An 18399-nucleotide genomic window follows, 5' to 3' on the forward strand; every position below is an offset into this window, starting at 1 on the left:
ATTTAATTCTCTAAGCAGTGATAATTTATTACATGTATTGATGCACTTGCAGAAACAGAAAATATTAGACTTCTTTAGAAAGTACACAATTTCATCAAAAGTAGTAAAAAATGTACTTACGGGGTATGATCAAAAAGTTCTCGGCCCGATATTCTTCTAGCCACTACACACACACACGATACGTCGATACCGATGTCTTATGGACGATTACTGACCGAGTTACACGCGGTTTTACACAGAGGGCGTCCGTGGCCGAGTGGTTAAGGTCGTTGACTTCAAACCACTTGCCCCTCACCTCTGTGGGTTCGAATCCCGACAGGGACTTTGGATTCTTTCATGTGACGAAGCTATCCAGCTAGCTTATGGAACGTCGGTGGTTCTGCTCAGGTACCCGTTCGTGCCTGAAATAATGCACGGAAGGGCACCTGAGGTCTTCCTCCACCAGTAAAGCTGGAACGTCGCGATATGACCTTAACTGTGTCGATGTGACGTAAAACCCAAAACAAACAAAAGCTTTACACATATTAAGTAACATAAAATATACTTTGATCAGTAGAGGGATGTGTCAGTTAGACCAAATGGAGAAAGTTGAAATCAGAGCCGTCATTAAGTACCTCTGTAAGAAACACTCTCCGAAGAAATGCAAGAGGGTGCCATCTGCAGGGAAGATGATTGCCTCAATTTGTTGGGATTGTCAGGGGATAATCATGATTGGCCAAGGTCGTTCAAAGAACCATACAGTACGTACTATGCTGACGAACTGAGACGTCTTTGTCAATAAATCGCACGTAAAAGGAGGGGCAAACTGATTCAAAGCGTTTTTCTCCTGCACGACAATGCGCCAGCTTACATATTCCAAGTTGCGATGCTCAACTGACTGCGGCTTTGAAATTCTTCCTCATCCCCCATACTTTCCGGACTTGGCCCCCTTTGACGTCTGTCTGTTTCAGAAACTGAAAACCAAACTTCGTAGTAAACGTTTTGGAAGCAATGAAGGTGTCATGGAGGTGGTCAATGAGTTTTTTGAGGACCCAAATAGAGAGTTTAATTTTGAATGGTTAAATAAGTTGGAGCACAGGTGGGCAAAGTGCATTGAAGTAGAGGGCGATGATATTCAAAAGTAAAACCATTAGTTGGATTCTCTCTGACTACCGGAAGTACATCCGCCGAGAACTTTTTGATCAATCCTCGTATGTATGCTCGTCCATGTACTATGTTATTGTCATATTAAGATAGATTGAATACTGTTGCAAATCAAGGTTTGTTGCGACTTTTCTGGTTGCAAATTGTTAATGGCATTTGTATATATTAATATATATTTTTATTTCATTTCATTTCTTTAACTATTTTGTGATTTTCTTTGTTCCTTTTGTTAGGTTAAGCGATTTTTACATGAAATACACTTACACTTATACTGACGTCATAAATATCTTTTTCTAAAAGCCACACTAACTTATTATGTTACCATTAAGCCAATAAGATGGTAATTTAGGGGAGAACCCGAGACTAATCAAGATTCATAACAATTTTCACCATGTTATGGCCTCTTCAGCAGTCACGTGCCTTGCTTTGGCGCGTCTCTTATTTTAGACTTACAACTGGTGATATACATTTATATCAATTTACAAATTGATAGTTACCTTTATGAATTTACCTTCTATAGGGTTAAATGCAAGAGTGTCAGGTCAATATTTTTGAAAAATACCGCTGTACAATAAATTAAAATCCGTAATTGCCGACGAAAGGATATTGAAGATTTAAATGTCTCAGGTCAATATATCCAAACATGACGTGTTATTATTACGGCACTTCCACAAACCGTGTGATTATTTCGCCTCTGCAATAATTACGCAACACCGAATAATAACTATTGAGACGTTCTGTTTTGAGGCTATCTGGGCTTCTCTCTCTACCGTGTTCAGATATTTCACATGTCTCTATCCAATGTCATTTATGAAAATAACTTTAATTCTTTATTGTTTATATTAAATAAGCTATAATCTCGATAAAGTGATGTATGAAACTGAAATATCAATTAATACAAGAAATGTACTAAGCATATATAGCTAGTTCAAATGTCAAAATTACTTTCTTCTGTTCCAATATAAATTCCATATACGTATATTGTATATATTTAAATACGTGGACGCTATAGACATAACATGTATGAAAGTTCTTAACAGTAGAAGTGTGAAGTGTGTTTTCTTATTTAAAGTTTTAAATTAACATAATAAGATAATTGCTTTGCAAATTGTGAATATGTTACATGTGTCCAGTGGTGTTATCTGAATTAATTTCATTACCTGTTTTAATTGTTTAATTTTTTTAAATGAGTTTAAACATTAAGTCTATGAATTGCAATTATAAAACAGAAACATAATTTGAATACGAATTTCTTCAACGCATTTAATTAACTGCACTGGTATTTACATTATGACATATCGTAACAATATTTAAATCATTTCTTAGAAGAAACAGAAATAATTACTGACATATATTAAATAATGTTGCAAAACAATTGTATCTATATTGGGCTGAGTTCTGACATATCATTACTCTATTTAACAGATGAGATGTTCCATTGTCTTAACATCATAATAAAGACTCTGTCCTGGCGAAATTAAATGGAATGTTGTTCGTCAAACATGCAGCAAAATGATCTCCTGACAGTTTCTCCTTTATTTCCTGTAACATAAAGCAGGTTGCTGTAATAACATTATTCTTATAACAACGCCAAACCACCTAAAATGAAAAAGAGTTATGACCAGGTTTATCTTATACATGTATGACATTTAAAACGGTGTTTTGAGGACATTAAACTTCAAAACTTTGTTTTCCGCTATGAATATCATGTGACACTTGTGCACATGACTTTTCCAGACACTTTACATTAATGTCAATCATTGTTAAATGTAAAAGAATTTTTGGATGTTATATCTTACCGTAGATGCTGTATGCAACGCGTAAATGTCATCGTGTTTAAATGCAACTTCAAGGATAAGTTTGACAAAAATATATTCGCGGATCCTTTTTGTCCCTCTAAAACGCGCAATGCACAAAGTACATAATATATTGTGTATTTAAAGTCGACAAGTTGGACACTAGAATATTTGCTTAACTTATATACATTTTTCGAAATCTTTCTAGCCCTGCGGTAGTATGTTTTGCTTATATGTTTAAGAAAAACTGCAACAAATATTCTCTTTTTAACCGCAAAAGTTGGAGTTAAGATGCAGAATATATTGCTTAGTAAACCTCTATCAAGTTTGCTCAAATGATAGGTCTTGGGTAAAAAACCTTCCGGTGGTCATTGTTTTTCCCTTTATGTTTATAGTATGATTCGCTTTTCTTTATCAATAAGGTTAAAATTTAAATATTTGGATTAAATTATTGCCTTGGATATCACTTTTATAATGGTTGACAAGATTCTAGTCATAGAGACAAAATGTGTCGCAACGGGTATCATGGATTTTCCTAATATGTAATAAATATGTATTTACAAACTTGAAGATCATTTTCCCTTTACCATCAAAGGCTAGCTCTTAAATATTTGGCATGAAACATTGTCTAGTAGATTTCTACTAAGATTGCTCAAACAACGTAGTCGGGGTCAGAATTAGTCTTAACACATGGATCATTAGTTTTCATTATTTGTATACGCTGTCAGTAACAACTTGATAACTTAGATATTTAGAATAAAAAATTGTCTAGTGGCCTGTCACCAAATTTGATGAAAGTATAGTCCCTGTGTAAAAGATAGTCCTAGCCAGTGACTTCCATAACAATCATTGACCTCAATAACAGTCGCTGATTCATAACTACAAAATTAATGCCTTTTCATAGAAACAAGTGGTTTCAATCATTGGTTTTCCTTAATAATCAGCTACTGCTAACGGAAAAATATCTTATTATTACAATATCACATATAAAAATCGTGATTGCTTAACATTCATTTTATAACAATGTTATAAACTAAAATAGACTTTTAGGAAATTATGAGGTGCAAATGTGAAACAAAAACGTGGACTTACTTTAAAGAGATAAATCATCAAATATTTTAAAGCTTCAATAAATGAATATGTTAACATGTTTTGCCGCCGACCTAAAATCAAAGCAGTCTTCACTTCTAATCTAATACTGTTCAGCAATTATGATTTTAAAAGGGAAAACTAATGAAAACTACATGTATATTTAACTCTTGTATGCGCTACTAAAAATCAATAGTTGTAAACGGCAAATGTAGGATTTTTTCATCTAAACCGTGTATGCAAATCAACTTTTCCGGTTTTAGCTTAGCGTTATATTAGGTTTGCCGTTAATAAAGAGTAATCAACTAATACAACGATACAGTTACAATGCAGAAATATACCGCTAAAGTAGGATTGTTATCATGTTTGTTGAATTTTTGTTGATGTTTGGATGACCTAAAGGTCACTAAAAATTTACATGAACTTGAAAGAACTTTACGTTAATATGATTTATTTGACAAACCACACCTTATCTATAATATTGATGAAAAGGGAATTAATAACGAATATATGAGTTGATCTTGTTGAATGGGCTAAACAGCAAAATATCGTTTTATTTGTCATGCCGCCACAGACTTGTGGACATTGGATTTTTTGGTCCCCTGCCCCTGAAATATGCTCAAGAATGTTCTAAATTTGCTTTAACACATCACAGAGTTGTAACACGTTATGATGTCTGCTCTTGCTTGCAAGGCGTACTCAATGCTCTCAGTCCATTAAATTTAAAAATCTGGAAACAAAGTGATCCCTCGGAAGCATTAATCACAACAAAATTACAAGAGAACTGCAGAGTCGGTTTGATTTTGTCTGTACATGAGGGATAATGAATATATGCAACATCCCTCACGACCCCTAGCACCGGCTTGAGCGGTACTCAATTCTCAACACTTAATAGTGCTGGCATCAATGATCCCGAAGGACCAGAAAAATAAAACAACACTGAAATGAATGTCGGGGCAACTTTTTACAGCTGCCACACAGCACTTGACACCTGCTTCTTTCAATATGGCAGGCATTCAAAATTTCTTTCTCTGTGGTCGGAATTTTACCAAATGAAATCAAACCATCTGAACTGTACATAGTTGATGATGAAGTGACAGCATCTGGAGATAAAAAAAAATCTGAAACAGCAGAACATAACTTTTTTGATAAAAAATGTGGTGATGTTCACATAAGAATCATGAAGAAAAAACGTTAAAGCATCAATAGTATTGTTGGTAGAAAAGCATTGGAAGGTGAAACTGTAGAAAAAATGAAAATTGAAAAAAAAAACATTGATGAAAGTAACAGTAAAGCTAGTTCCCAAAAAGAAAAAAAGCTATTACTACTATGAACAAAACACTCAGCAACCAATTTCAATCTTCAAATAATTGACAAACAAAAGGCAGATCAATCCAAACAAAACATTGAACATTCTGAAAAATCTGACCTCTAAAATAGTGAAAATGAATCTGAAAAACCCTATGGAGATAAGTGTTGTCAATGGTAAACGGAAAAAGGGATCTAGTGAGAGTACACTTTTCATATTAGCCCCGCCTATAATTAAGCACGAATTTCTGATAAAGCGTTATCATCCTGATTAAAATAGACTTTTAAATCTATGGAAATCATGAGCGTCACTGTGAAATAATGCATATGCTTAATCCTTCTAATAAATATATGCATATGTCTAAAAAATGGAAACAGGCTTTTAACTTCAGGACATACAATTGTACAATAATGGTTTTTCATGCATATGCCTAATAATTTAATGAGCATATGAACCTATGTTAGGATATCATAAGTAAGATGATTGTAGGATCATCTGAATGCACATGTACACAATGTATACTTATGTTCATTAAAGATATATGAGGAATGACATTATAAGAGGACCAAGAGATCATCTACATGAAAATATACTCTAGTTTTGATAGAAAATGTATGAGAGGTTAATGTAAGATGAGCAGGAGATCATCTAGATGTAAATATACATTAGTAGTGATGGAATATATATGAAGAAGGAGCATCTGGTCTTTAAGGTGTATAAACACTGTAGTTCTTAAAGAACATATATGAGGGAAATGCATATAAACATTTTTATTATGGAACAGATATAAGGGTATCTCGTAAGATGACCAGGGAATTATCTAGATGTACATATACTATAGTTTTCATCGAACAGAAATAAGGATTACGTAAGATTACAAGATCATCTAGATTTACATAAACTCTTTTTCATTATATAACAGATGTAAGGGGATCACATAAAATGACCAGGGGATCATCTAGATGTACATATACTATAGTGTTCATTGAACAGAAATAAGGGGATCACGTAAGATGACCAGGTGACATCTAGATGTATATACTCTTTTTTATTCTGGAACATATATGAGGGAATCAAATAAATGACAAGGGGATCTTCTATATGTACATAAACTCTTATTTTTTATCATGGAACAGATATAAGGGGATCACGTAAAAATACAAGGGGAATATCTAGATGTACATATACGATAGTATCCATTGAAAAGAAATAAGGGGATCACGTAAGATGACAAGGGGATCATGTAGATGTACATTTAATATAGTTTTAATTGAACAGAAAGAAATATGGGAGCATCGCGTAAAATAACAAGGGGATCACCTAGATGTTCATATACTATAGTTTTCATTGAACAGAAATAAGGGGATCACGTAAGATAACCATGTGATCATCTAGATGTACATATAATATTTCTTATTATTGAACAAATACATTTTTTAAGGGGATCACGTAAGATGACAAGGGTATCATCTAGATGATAATATACTATAGTATTCATTGAACAGAAATAAAGGGATCACGTAAAATGACCAGCGGATCATCTAGATGAACACATACTTTAGTTTTCATTAAACAGAAAGAAATAAGGAGATCAGGTAAACGACCAGGGGATCATCTATGTGTACATACTCTTTTTCGTTATGGAACATATATGAGGGGATCGCTTAAAATGACAAGGGGATCATAAAGATGTACATATACTATATTTTTCATAAAAAGAAATAAGGGGATCACGTAAGATAACCAGGTGATCATCTAGATGTACATATAAAATTCTTATGGAACAAATACATTGTCTTTCTCTTAAATGAAAACTAAAGTATGTGTTTATTTAGATGCACCGCTGGTCATCTTACGTGACCCCCTTATTTCTGTTCAATGAAAACTATAGTATATTTACATCTAGATGATCCCCTGGTCATCTTACGTGATCCCCTTATTTCTGTTCAATGAATACTATAGTATATGTACATCTAGATGATACCCTTGTCATCTAACGTGGTCCCCTTTTTTCTGTTCAATTAATACTATAGTATATGTACATCTTCTACTAGATGATACCATTGCCATCTTACGTGATCTCCTTATTTCTGTCCAAAGAATACTATAGTATATGTACATCTTGATGATCCCCTGGTCATCTTACGTGATCCCCTTATTTCTGTCCAATGAATACTATAGTATATGTACACCTAGATGAGCCCCTGGTCATTTTACAAGATCCCCTTATTTCTGTTCAATGAATACTATAGTATATGTACATCTAGATAATACCCTTGTCATCTTACGTGATCCCCTTAAACAATGCATTTGTTCAATAATAAGAAATATTATATGTACATCTAGATGATCACCTGGTTATCTTATGTGATCCCCTTATTTCTGTTCTATGAAAACTATAGTATATGAACATCTAGGTGATCCCCTTGTCATTTTACGCGATGCCCTCATATCTGTTTCATAACGAGAAAGAGTATGTACATCTAGATGATCCCCTGGTCATCGTACGTGATCCCCTTATTTCTTTCTGTTCAATTAAAACTATATTTAATGTACATCGACATGATCCCCTTGTCATCTTACGTGATCCCCTTATTTCTTTTCAATGGATACTATAGTATATGTACATCTAGATATTCCCCTGGTCATTTTATGTGATCCCCTTATATCTGTTATATAATGAAAAAGAGTTTATGTACATCTAGATGATCTTGTAATCTTACGTGATCCCCTTATTTCTGTTGCATGAAAACTATAGTATATGTTCATCTTGATAATCCCCTGGTCATCTTACGAGATACCCTTATATCTGTTCCATAATAAAAATGTTCATATGCATTTCCCTCATATATGTTCTTTAAGAACTACAGTGTTTATACACCTTAAAGACAAGATGATCCTTCTTCATATATATTCCATCACTACTAATGTATATTTACATCTAGATGATTCCCTGCTCATCTTACATTAACCTCTCATACATATTCTATTAAAACTAGAGTATATGTTCATGTAGATGATCTCTTGGTCCTCTTATAATGTCATTCCTCATATATCTTTAATGAACATAAGTATACATTGTGTACATGTGCATTCAGATGATCCTACAATCATCTTACTTGATATCCTAACATAGGTTCATATGCTCATTAAATTATTAGGCATATGAATGAAAAACCATTATTGTACAATTGTATGTACTGAAGTTTAAAGCCTGTTTCCATTTTTAGACATATGCATATATTTATTAGGAGGATTAAGCATATGCATTATTTCACAGTGACGCTCATGTTTTCCATAGATTAAGTCTATTTTAATCAGGATGATAACGCTTTATCAGAAATTCGTGCTTAATTTATAGGCGGGCTAAATATGCAAAGTATACTCTCACTCGATCCTTTTTTCCGTTTACCGTTGTCAATGTCATGAATACTACGTAGACAAGCATTTCCATGGTGCAATAGAATTTACCCACTGGGCACAGTGTGATAATGCCTCTTGTTCCCAGTTCGTGTTGTGATGAGTAATACATCATGTCAACACAGGGCCACCATACTTAACACTACCTCGTTTGGAGTTTTCTCTAGTGTTATCAAGAATTCAAGACGCTATTGTGGAAATCCTTATTTTGACACTTGTTAGATTATTTGAACATATTTTATTACTTATTTCAATGATTGTTATCAAATAAAAAACGTAAAGAGAATATATTTATGCATTTAGGAGGGACGTAGGACAATAAATTCGCTGTGCACAAATTCACCATGTAAAAGTAAATGGTTCGGCAATGCGGCGCGGCCAATAGCTGATATTGAATGTTAGTCTTAACCCAATATCACGTGGTCGCCAACCCTGACAATAAACATAAAAGTTTACCTAAGCATTCACTTTACCGATGGGTAACGTTATCAGGGGTCTAGGAAAACGTCAAGTTGGGTTTTGTTCGCATGTTGCATTTGAAGGTTGGATTTCATCCACCCCAGAAAAAGTCTAGGCTGAATTGTACCTGCCTGAATGTGCTTGTTTTTGTCTGGTAATTGTGTGTGCTTCATTTATCCCCATGTTCACCAGAGTAGGTGAAATCAGTCACATGAATTGTTTTGTCTGTAATAAATTACTCAATTAAATAGATTTATTCAATAACCGATCTAAATTTGACTACATGTAACTTGATTAATTTGAAGCTCTAAAATATGAGAGTTTCGTGGTTCCTTTACTCGATTAAATTTTATTTGCATCTGATTTGACTCTGTGATCTTCAAGATACTATACTGCTACCAGGCGGTAAAGCTGCAAATAATGCATATTTTGATGGTAAGCGGTAGAAAAAAATATAACAAATATAGATTGTTTGCCATTTTTGAGGTGAGGGACTCATACAAGAGATGTTTTACTATTTCCTATGTAATGACCGAAATTCTTTTTTTTTTTCAGACTAATAAGATGTTATAATTCAAAAGGCATGTAAATGTCAATCCATTCAAAAATACGCGTGCGTAATAGTTCTTGTGAAAAATGGTGACTGCAGCAACGATGATAATATTGTTTTGAGAAGGTGACATATTAAGAATACATATGTAACATATCCTGAAATATTCGGTTCTCGATAATCTGACAATAATACGCAAAATGAACAGACGGAAAACAGACTCAACTTTAGTACTTAGCGAGATAACTGTCGTTCTAATTTTGTTCTTTTTTTATCTTTGTCTGATTTGTACTCAATCTTTTTTTGAAATGTTTACAAGTATCATACCATTGTTGAAACATATCTTTAAAAAGGAATATAACGTATACCCGGGACAAAATGTATCTTTGTAACATATTTCAAAGATTTTGTGAATTATTTTGTCATGCTGCTAACTGTTTTCTGGTCCACTTTGTTTTTAAAATGTTTCTGTGTTAAATATATACCACTTTCGTTTTGTAAATGCTTAGCCTTTGCGGTACACGTGTACCGGAGTCGATGATCTAGTTTTAAGATCTTACATAATTCCCAATTCAGCATACATTACGCCGACGTAGTGTACTAAAAACAACACATGCTTTCTTTAGTAGTGATTAAAGCATATCTGTATTGTACTCAAAGGGGTTAATATGTCTGATTGTGTGTATCATATTGAAAATGATCATGGAAACGTTAGAAGTAATTCCAATGGGAATTACAATCAACAGTTTGAAACAAGAAAAGTGTATCAAGACAGAAGTATGTTATTAAAAGGCATTAATTGGGAAATTAATCATCACACCGACTTTCAAGATAACATAGATACATTGAATTTTGAAGAATACCAAATGAATTTGGCATCAAATTGTTATCTACCGAAACAAAGAGCATTGGAGGTGTGTATCGGAAACTTTTCTTTCATAAAATTTAATAGTATATGAAAATGATGATTATGAGGTTTACTTTTATCACAATTATATCATCGCAGTTGTCCATTGTTTTCTATGCAATTTTATTTTCTGTGACTACAACAGTTATCTGGTTAAATTGTGTAAACCTGGTAAACTTAGTTTTTAAATTTGTTAATAATAATTAATTGTGAATGAGATAATAAATATTGTGAAAATGTAAAACATTGAAAAATGAAATTACCATTAAAAATAAGTGACAATGCCATAGATTGTCCTGAAACGGAGACAACAAATATAAAACGTGTTGTTATAACCATGAACATTTATGATAATAAGTAATCATCTGCCGTGTAGCGTTGGGGAGATTATATGAATGTAATGCAGTCAGGTTTTAGTGTCTTTTTTATAACATTTAAACTTATATGTCTAACGATTTTTCTCAATTCCTTAGCACATATAGTCATTAGTACTACACAATGTTGAGGTTACACTTTAAAGTAAAATGTAAAAAGTACACATGTGTATCTGCTCCATAACTGTTTAACATTATTTGGAACAAATGATCCCACTTAAAAGATGGTGCGCTGAGCTAATAAACAAGTTCTGTTTTGTTAAGGTCATGGTCATACTTCAAGGTCAATAAAAGGTTTAAAATGATATTGCGGCATGGGATATAGCCTTCCAGACTGCCTTCTTAAAGGTAAAGGTCTTGAGTTTTAAATTTAAAAATTCAATTATTTGCTGTGGGTAACTTTCGACCGTTTTGTTTTTCAATGCCGGTCACAACTGTTTTCCTGATGGGGTCGGATCTAGTCCAACAGTCTTCAATTCATTAAGTACACATGAGTAATTAGAGTACAACAACTTTATAAAAGTTAGTGAGTACGTCAATGGACGAACTGCTTTAGGTTTTGATGAATAATTCTATGCTTGCAAAATCTTAGATTATGCATAAGATAATATAACATTCAGGACCCGGTATAAATTCTGAATCCAAATAGATAAATACAGAGTCCCTAAAGAAAGATCAACACGGCAAAATTGAAAATGTTGCAGGCTCGGTTTGATTGAGCCTGTTCATGGACGGTACTGGAAAGTGCAAGTTACCGTCCACGCCCCCCTAGCACCGGCTTAAGCAGAATTCAACATTTAAACATGAAATAGTAAAATTTCGAATTTAGAAACATCCGCAGATGTGTCCAAGTCTGTAAATTTATACATTTGTATTTGTAAATTATGTGATGTCGTTTCATTAAATAATAAGTATATGAATCATTACTTTTCACAAATATTCTCGAACTAAATGTTAGACATTTTTACATAAAATAAACATAAAGTATATCTGAAGATCTTTATGCATTTTTTCATGAAATAAAATGCATAGAATTAAAAATGGATTAGATAACAAACACTTGTAAAAGATATTAATGAATTATTCCTAGGACATGATTAACTCAAATATGAAACTTTCACGAATACAATAGGGCTAACTGTATGATTCTCTTTTAAATCCAGTAAAATATAAATGTATTAGTATGGTAGAACGTTATAATCAAAAACTGACATTATGAATTTTATAAAATGCAGTTTGTTCAAATTGATATTTTTTTAACATGATCAACTTTTATAACTATTTATCAGTTCACTAGCTGAAAATGCATTCTTTTGTTTCTCATCACATTTTCCAACCCACTTGATTTCTGATATTTCAACTTTCTGTGTTTGTTTTAAGTAGTAAAACAGTGAATCTCCTAGTTTACTTGAATTTGCAATAATATTAAAATATCATAAAGAATAAATGTAACGGATTAACAATGAAATTAAAACCGTTACCTTTGCGTAGCGACATCATTTTAGTACTTCTCAATTACAATAATACATATTAAAGATTAACAGCTATTGACAAACAAAAACTTCTTTTTAACATTGATATCAAGCAGAACTGGGCATGGAAATTAATTTCGAAACTGTTGTCGGACTTAGAACTACTCGTACATTTTTTTCATAATGTTTTAAGAAAGTATATTTTATAAATTTTAAAATATATTGTCAATATACAATATATATCTCTTAACATTAAAGACATTTTCTACAGTTTTATGAAAATTTAATCCTTTCATAGATTTTTCTAAATTTGTTGTATCATCAGTAAAATTTAATTGCAAATTCAAAAATAAAAAGGAAACATATATGTTGATGTGTTGGAATTCTCGTAAAATGGCAGTTTACATGGTAACAGTATATCTAAAAAATATCAAAATAGCCAAGTGTGTTATAACAAATAGAAAATGTATAAGATAGCTAAATACATAGAATTTTCTGAATTTGATGTATGTTATGTATAATTTAATGACAAATTCAAAAATAAAAAAAATAGATGTTGACGTGTTGGATATTTTGAAAAATGGCAGTTTCAATGGTAACAGTATATCTCAAAATTATCAAAATAGCCAAACTGTGTTATATAATTGTATAAGAAAGCTAATTACACACACAATAAGCATATTTTTTTTTAAAAACTTGCTTTATCTAAGGGTTCTGTATAAACAAACGATAATCTGAAAATATTTCTTTAAGAAATGAATTTTTTATGCTTTTTAACTGAACAAAAAATAAGAAAAATAAACATGAATTCTGTAAATAATTAAAGCTATCCAAAAATTTCATTCATAGCATTTTCTACATTTTTGATATATCAAGTAAAATTTTATGATGGATTCAAAAATAGAAATAAAAATATATGTTGACGTGTTAGTTGTTTTGTAAACGGGCAGTTTCCATGTTTACCGCATATGCCAATTGTCAAATTACCACGCTTTCTTGAGAACTATCAGTGTTATACTAAATGCATTAATGATGAATGTTCCTCCAGGGCTTTCGTAGTATTCGAACTATCGTAATATGATCGGAAAAGAAATTTCAACACTTATCACTTATTATTTACAGATTATTACTTATATTCAGTATTGAACCTCACCATGTTTGGCAGAAAAAAAAATATGTTTACATCAAGACAATTAGCGGAAAAGGTGAAGGAGAACATCATTTATAGAAGATGTTCTCGTGGACTCATTATATTTAAGTCTCTTGTCTTTTCAAATATTCCACGGTTAACGTTGACTCATTATATTTAAGTCTCTTGTCTTTTCGAATATTCCACGGTAAACGTTTTGTGTTTGTCTCCACGTGGTTTCGTCGATGTTGTCCCTTGAAGTTTGGTTCGTTCGTTAGTGATCTCTCTATGTCTATGGAGATTTTCTTCCGGCCAGTGTTTGGAAATAGCCTGCTTTAAACGCTCCCATGCCGTTAGTTACAAATATCGAGATAGGGAGATTGCTAGTGGGGATGACTGACTTTCTGGGGTGGTGTTATCTCACGTTTACTGCGGTCGGTTCTCATCTTAAGACTTTCTATTAATTGTTACACGATCCAGCTGAAGAATAGTTTTTTTTTTTTCTTCTACGGATTATACTGTTTCCGTGTGTTAAGCTTTTGAAGTATAAATTGCAAATTAGTAAGATCATACTGTTTCTATATTTTTCTCAGAAGAATTAAACTGACATATTAATTCGACCATTTGTGAATATTATCCGCATATTTAATGCTGACAATAAGACGATAATCTTGTATAAAATACATAGTAATATTTTCGCTGAAAATAGATAACTAGATACTAGAAGCAATGTAACAAGTTGTTAGCTACCTGAACATGTCAGCATGCAGAAGAATAAAAATAGTATATTTTCAGTTTAAGGAAAATGTGACTGCATAGTTGTATAAAATATGAAAACAAAGATAATCAAGGAAGCGTGTCATTCAACGAATGCATCTCTCAACGTAACCAAGCAACACAGAACCAGCGGCTAGGAGCCTAGCAAGACACCAACTCAAATAGGAGAGAAAACAAAATAAAATAGAAAAATACAAAATCCCTAAAGAAAGCCCAACACGACAAAATTGAAAATGTTGCAGACTCGGTTTGATTGAGCCTGTTCATGGACGGTAATGGTAACAAGACTGGTGTTTATAGATAACGGGAAACTATAAACTGTAAACAGTCATGGTCATTTTTTGCTGTTAGTTACAGAACAGCTACTTCATATTATATAACATTGTAAAGTTTAATAGTTTAACAAAAATATTATCAATCAATTAATAGCCTTCATTTAGTTTACTTTTCAAAAGGTACTACCAAACCGGATATTGGAATTATAATTGACGGTGACTTTTAAAAAACAAGCACGTTTACATTGACCCTGACATAAATTAACACCTTCTTGTAAACTTAGATTATGGTTTCGTGGGAAAGTTGAATCTCCAACATTACTGAAGGCATTTATTCGAAACTTCATTTATGTTTATGACATCCTAAGTGTTGGCCTTAAGACCTATAACGCTATCACCGTGACAATTTAACAGGAAATTCAAGTATAAAAGCTTTTGTTTTTTTTCTTCCCTGAACCTGAAGACAAAATCGAATTTCATATATTTATAAAATTAATCAATAATCACAAAATGATCTATATTTGAAATACAAAGAAAATTGCATCAAGAAATATTCAAATACTTGTATATATATTTTATTAATTTTATTAATGACTCAGAGTCACATCAGATCTTTTCCTGTATAATGATTTCAACTGTTATTTCGGTTTACAAAGTATATGCTTCTATATTATTTTACACGGCTTCATGTAAGAATATGAAGTTTGCATATCTACATTGTCTCTTCCAAAAAGATACAAAATGATACAATCATTAAGACGTTTAAGCCTATTTATTGAAAGAGATTATATACATAATTGCATAGAGGTATATTCAATTTAGTCATTTTGTCATATATTATTTAATTGATCGTATTTTTAATTGATATAATGCTCATGAATCATATGTGATTTAATGCATAATAAAAGGCTTCTTCTCCATGTAAACCTTTACAAACCATATTGAAAGTAAGGCTAATTCGAATATAAAATATCACATGTAACAAAAAACCTACTAAAAATTTGAATTTAACATCGATCAAAAAGAAAATTATGCAATAGATAAAATAAAGGTATGTACAAAGAATTAAATTATACTTCGTATTTTTGTGTAATTTTTAGCCCTATTTATAATTAACAAGGCAGTCTGCAGGAATGCTAAATCCCCTCCCGCAGTGAAAATGAATATGTACTTCTTGACCATTTACCAACCATGACCTTAATGTTGTGTCATGCATATCATAAGCACAAAGTTTCACGATGGTGATTATTAAAGGCCAAGTTATTTAAAATCTTCCATAAAGTCAGAAAGATATGGAGAACATATGAACTTGACCTTGGGTGTAGCAACCTGGATGTTGAGCTCTCTGCAGATTGTGTCATGGTGGGAATGATTAGTCCCAAGTATTATAAAAAACCTTTGAATTGTTCATAAGTTATAGAGCTGAACTGAAAAATTGATGTTTTAACACTGGACCGTTGAGTGTGACCCTGACCTTTAGGGTTGTGACTTGATTATTGTTTTCTGTCAAAGGTGTCATAATGTTGATCATTTCTGCCACGTTATCTTAAAAACATTGCGGCGGTTAAAATGTTATTGACAGACACGAAATTCAGACTTTCTCACATTTGACCTATAAGTGTGACCTTCACCTTGGGGGTAGCAATTCACTTATTGTGCTCTGCACATCACATAACGGTGATCACTTGTGCTAAGCTATTTAAAAAAAATCAGAGGTTTTAAAGTTATGGAGGGGACACGAAATGTAGACTTTATACATTTGACCTTTAAGTGTGACCTTGACCTTGGGGGTAGCAACCCAATTATTACCGTCTGCACATGTTCTTTTAATGGTGATCAATTGTGCGATTTTTTTTTAATTCAGCGGTTAAAAAGTATAGAGTTGTGACGCAAAAAAGACTTTTTAACATTTGACCTAAGTGTGACCTTGACCTTTTGGGTAGCAAACCAGTTATTGTGCTATGCATATGGTCTGATAATGGCAATCATTTGTGCCAAACTATTTCTAAAAAAAATCAGCGGTTTAAAAGTCATGGAGCGGACATGAAATGTAGAATTTTTATTGTGAAATAAAGGCTTTTAAACATTTGACCTTTAAGTGTGACCTTGACCTTGGGGTAGCAACCCAATTTTTGCGCTCTGCACATCGTCTCATTAAGGTGATAACTTGTGCCAAGTTATTTAATTTAAAAAAAAATCAGCGGTTTAAAATTTTGGAGCGGAAATGAAAGTGTTACGGACGGACATACAGACGGACGGACTGACAGACTGACGGACTGACAGACGGAGGCCATTTCTTTACTCCCATATCCGCTACGCGGAATTAGATTAAAACATATACTGCCTATGGCAATTTAAAAATCAAATACTTACATTAATCAAAGTGTATATGAATCAGATATCTAAATTACGTGTCGAGTTGGTGATATTTTAAATTATTTCAAAAGATTTGTGATGTAAGCTTTTGACACAAAAACATATACAATATTAAATTTAATTTTTTCGTCCGTAATTATATTTATATTGGCCTGAGGCCTTGTATCAAACTATCAATTAACATTTTGCCATTGTCATTTGAATCATAATTAAACAAATAAACAGGTAAACACATTTCAGAGACTTTGTAAGCATAAAACAAATACAAAAAAAAAAAAATTAAAATAGAAGTGAATAATGAACCCCGCCCCTGCAATTATCAAAAAGAAAAAAAAATGTTTTAAAGAATGACGATATAAATTCATTCATTCATTCATTCATTTCATTCATTCATTCATTCATTCCTTCCTTCATTCATTCATTTATTCATTCATTTTTCTTTCATAACAAATTTAAACAAATCAACAACAAAAGAAGTGTAACTACCAAACAGAAGAAAGACACTTTCCCAAAACTGTGCATTATAAAGTTAAATAGAAGTACTATGAAAAAGTGTCACTACTCAGTACTTAAGAAGTAAATGTACGTTGATACTATATAAATCTCATTATATAACGTTAAATTTTCAAGGACTTGCGCTGATATCTTGACTTAATGAATTCTTGACCCCAACTTCACATACTCACGATTTTAACTTCACGGATTCTAGTTTTACCACTTCAGCTTCATTAGTTTAAATTTTTAACTTTATAAGTTAACAATTTCACGACTTCAGTTTAATGAATTATCAGTTATAAAGTTATCAATTTTAAATTAACAGTTTATCGTCATTATTTTAAGATTTCAACAATTAAAATTTAATTCAAATAATAAGTATTGTTAAAATCGTAAATTTGAAAAGTTGAATTCATTTGTGAACTAAATCGTATATTCGTAGAAAAATGATTTCTTAAATTCTTGACTAAACATGTATGCAACTGAAATTTTAACAGGCGACGTTTGAATCATTTATTTATGAGTTATGTATTATACGTTGAAATGGCTAATTTATAAAGTAGATAGGATGCATTTAAGTTGGATGTGTGAAGTTAGCGTATCCAAATAAATCTTTCGAACGGCTTCTAAATAAATGTACGCTGTGTTACATGTATTCCTGATTAACTATTCCATACATTGCTACATAGGATAAACTGTTTAAAACGAGTTAATTCGAAGTCTATTTTATGCGTTGGTCGTCTGTAATTGATGTTTTGGTCTGATATTTCATTAAGTTGGCGAAGCCAAAACTTGTTATGTGTATGCTATGCACAACAATGTTATGAA

This window comes from Ruditapes philippinarum, unplaced genomic scaffold (assembly GCF_026571515.1).
Source record: "Ruditapes philippinarum isolate M1 unplaced genomic scaffold, ASM2657151v2 ctg658_1_1_1_1, whole genome shotgun sequence".
Lineage (NCBI taxonomy): Eukaryota > Metazoa > Mollusca > Bivalvia > Venerida > Veneridae > Ruditapes > Ruditapes philippinarum.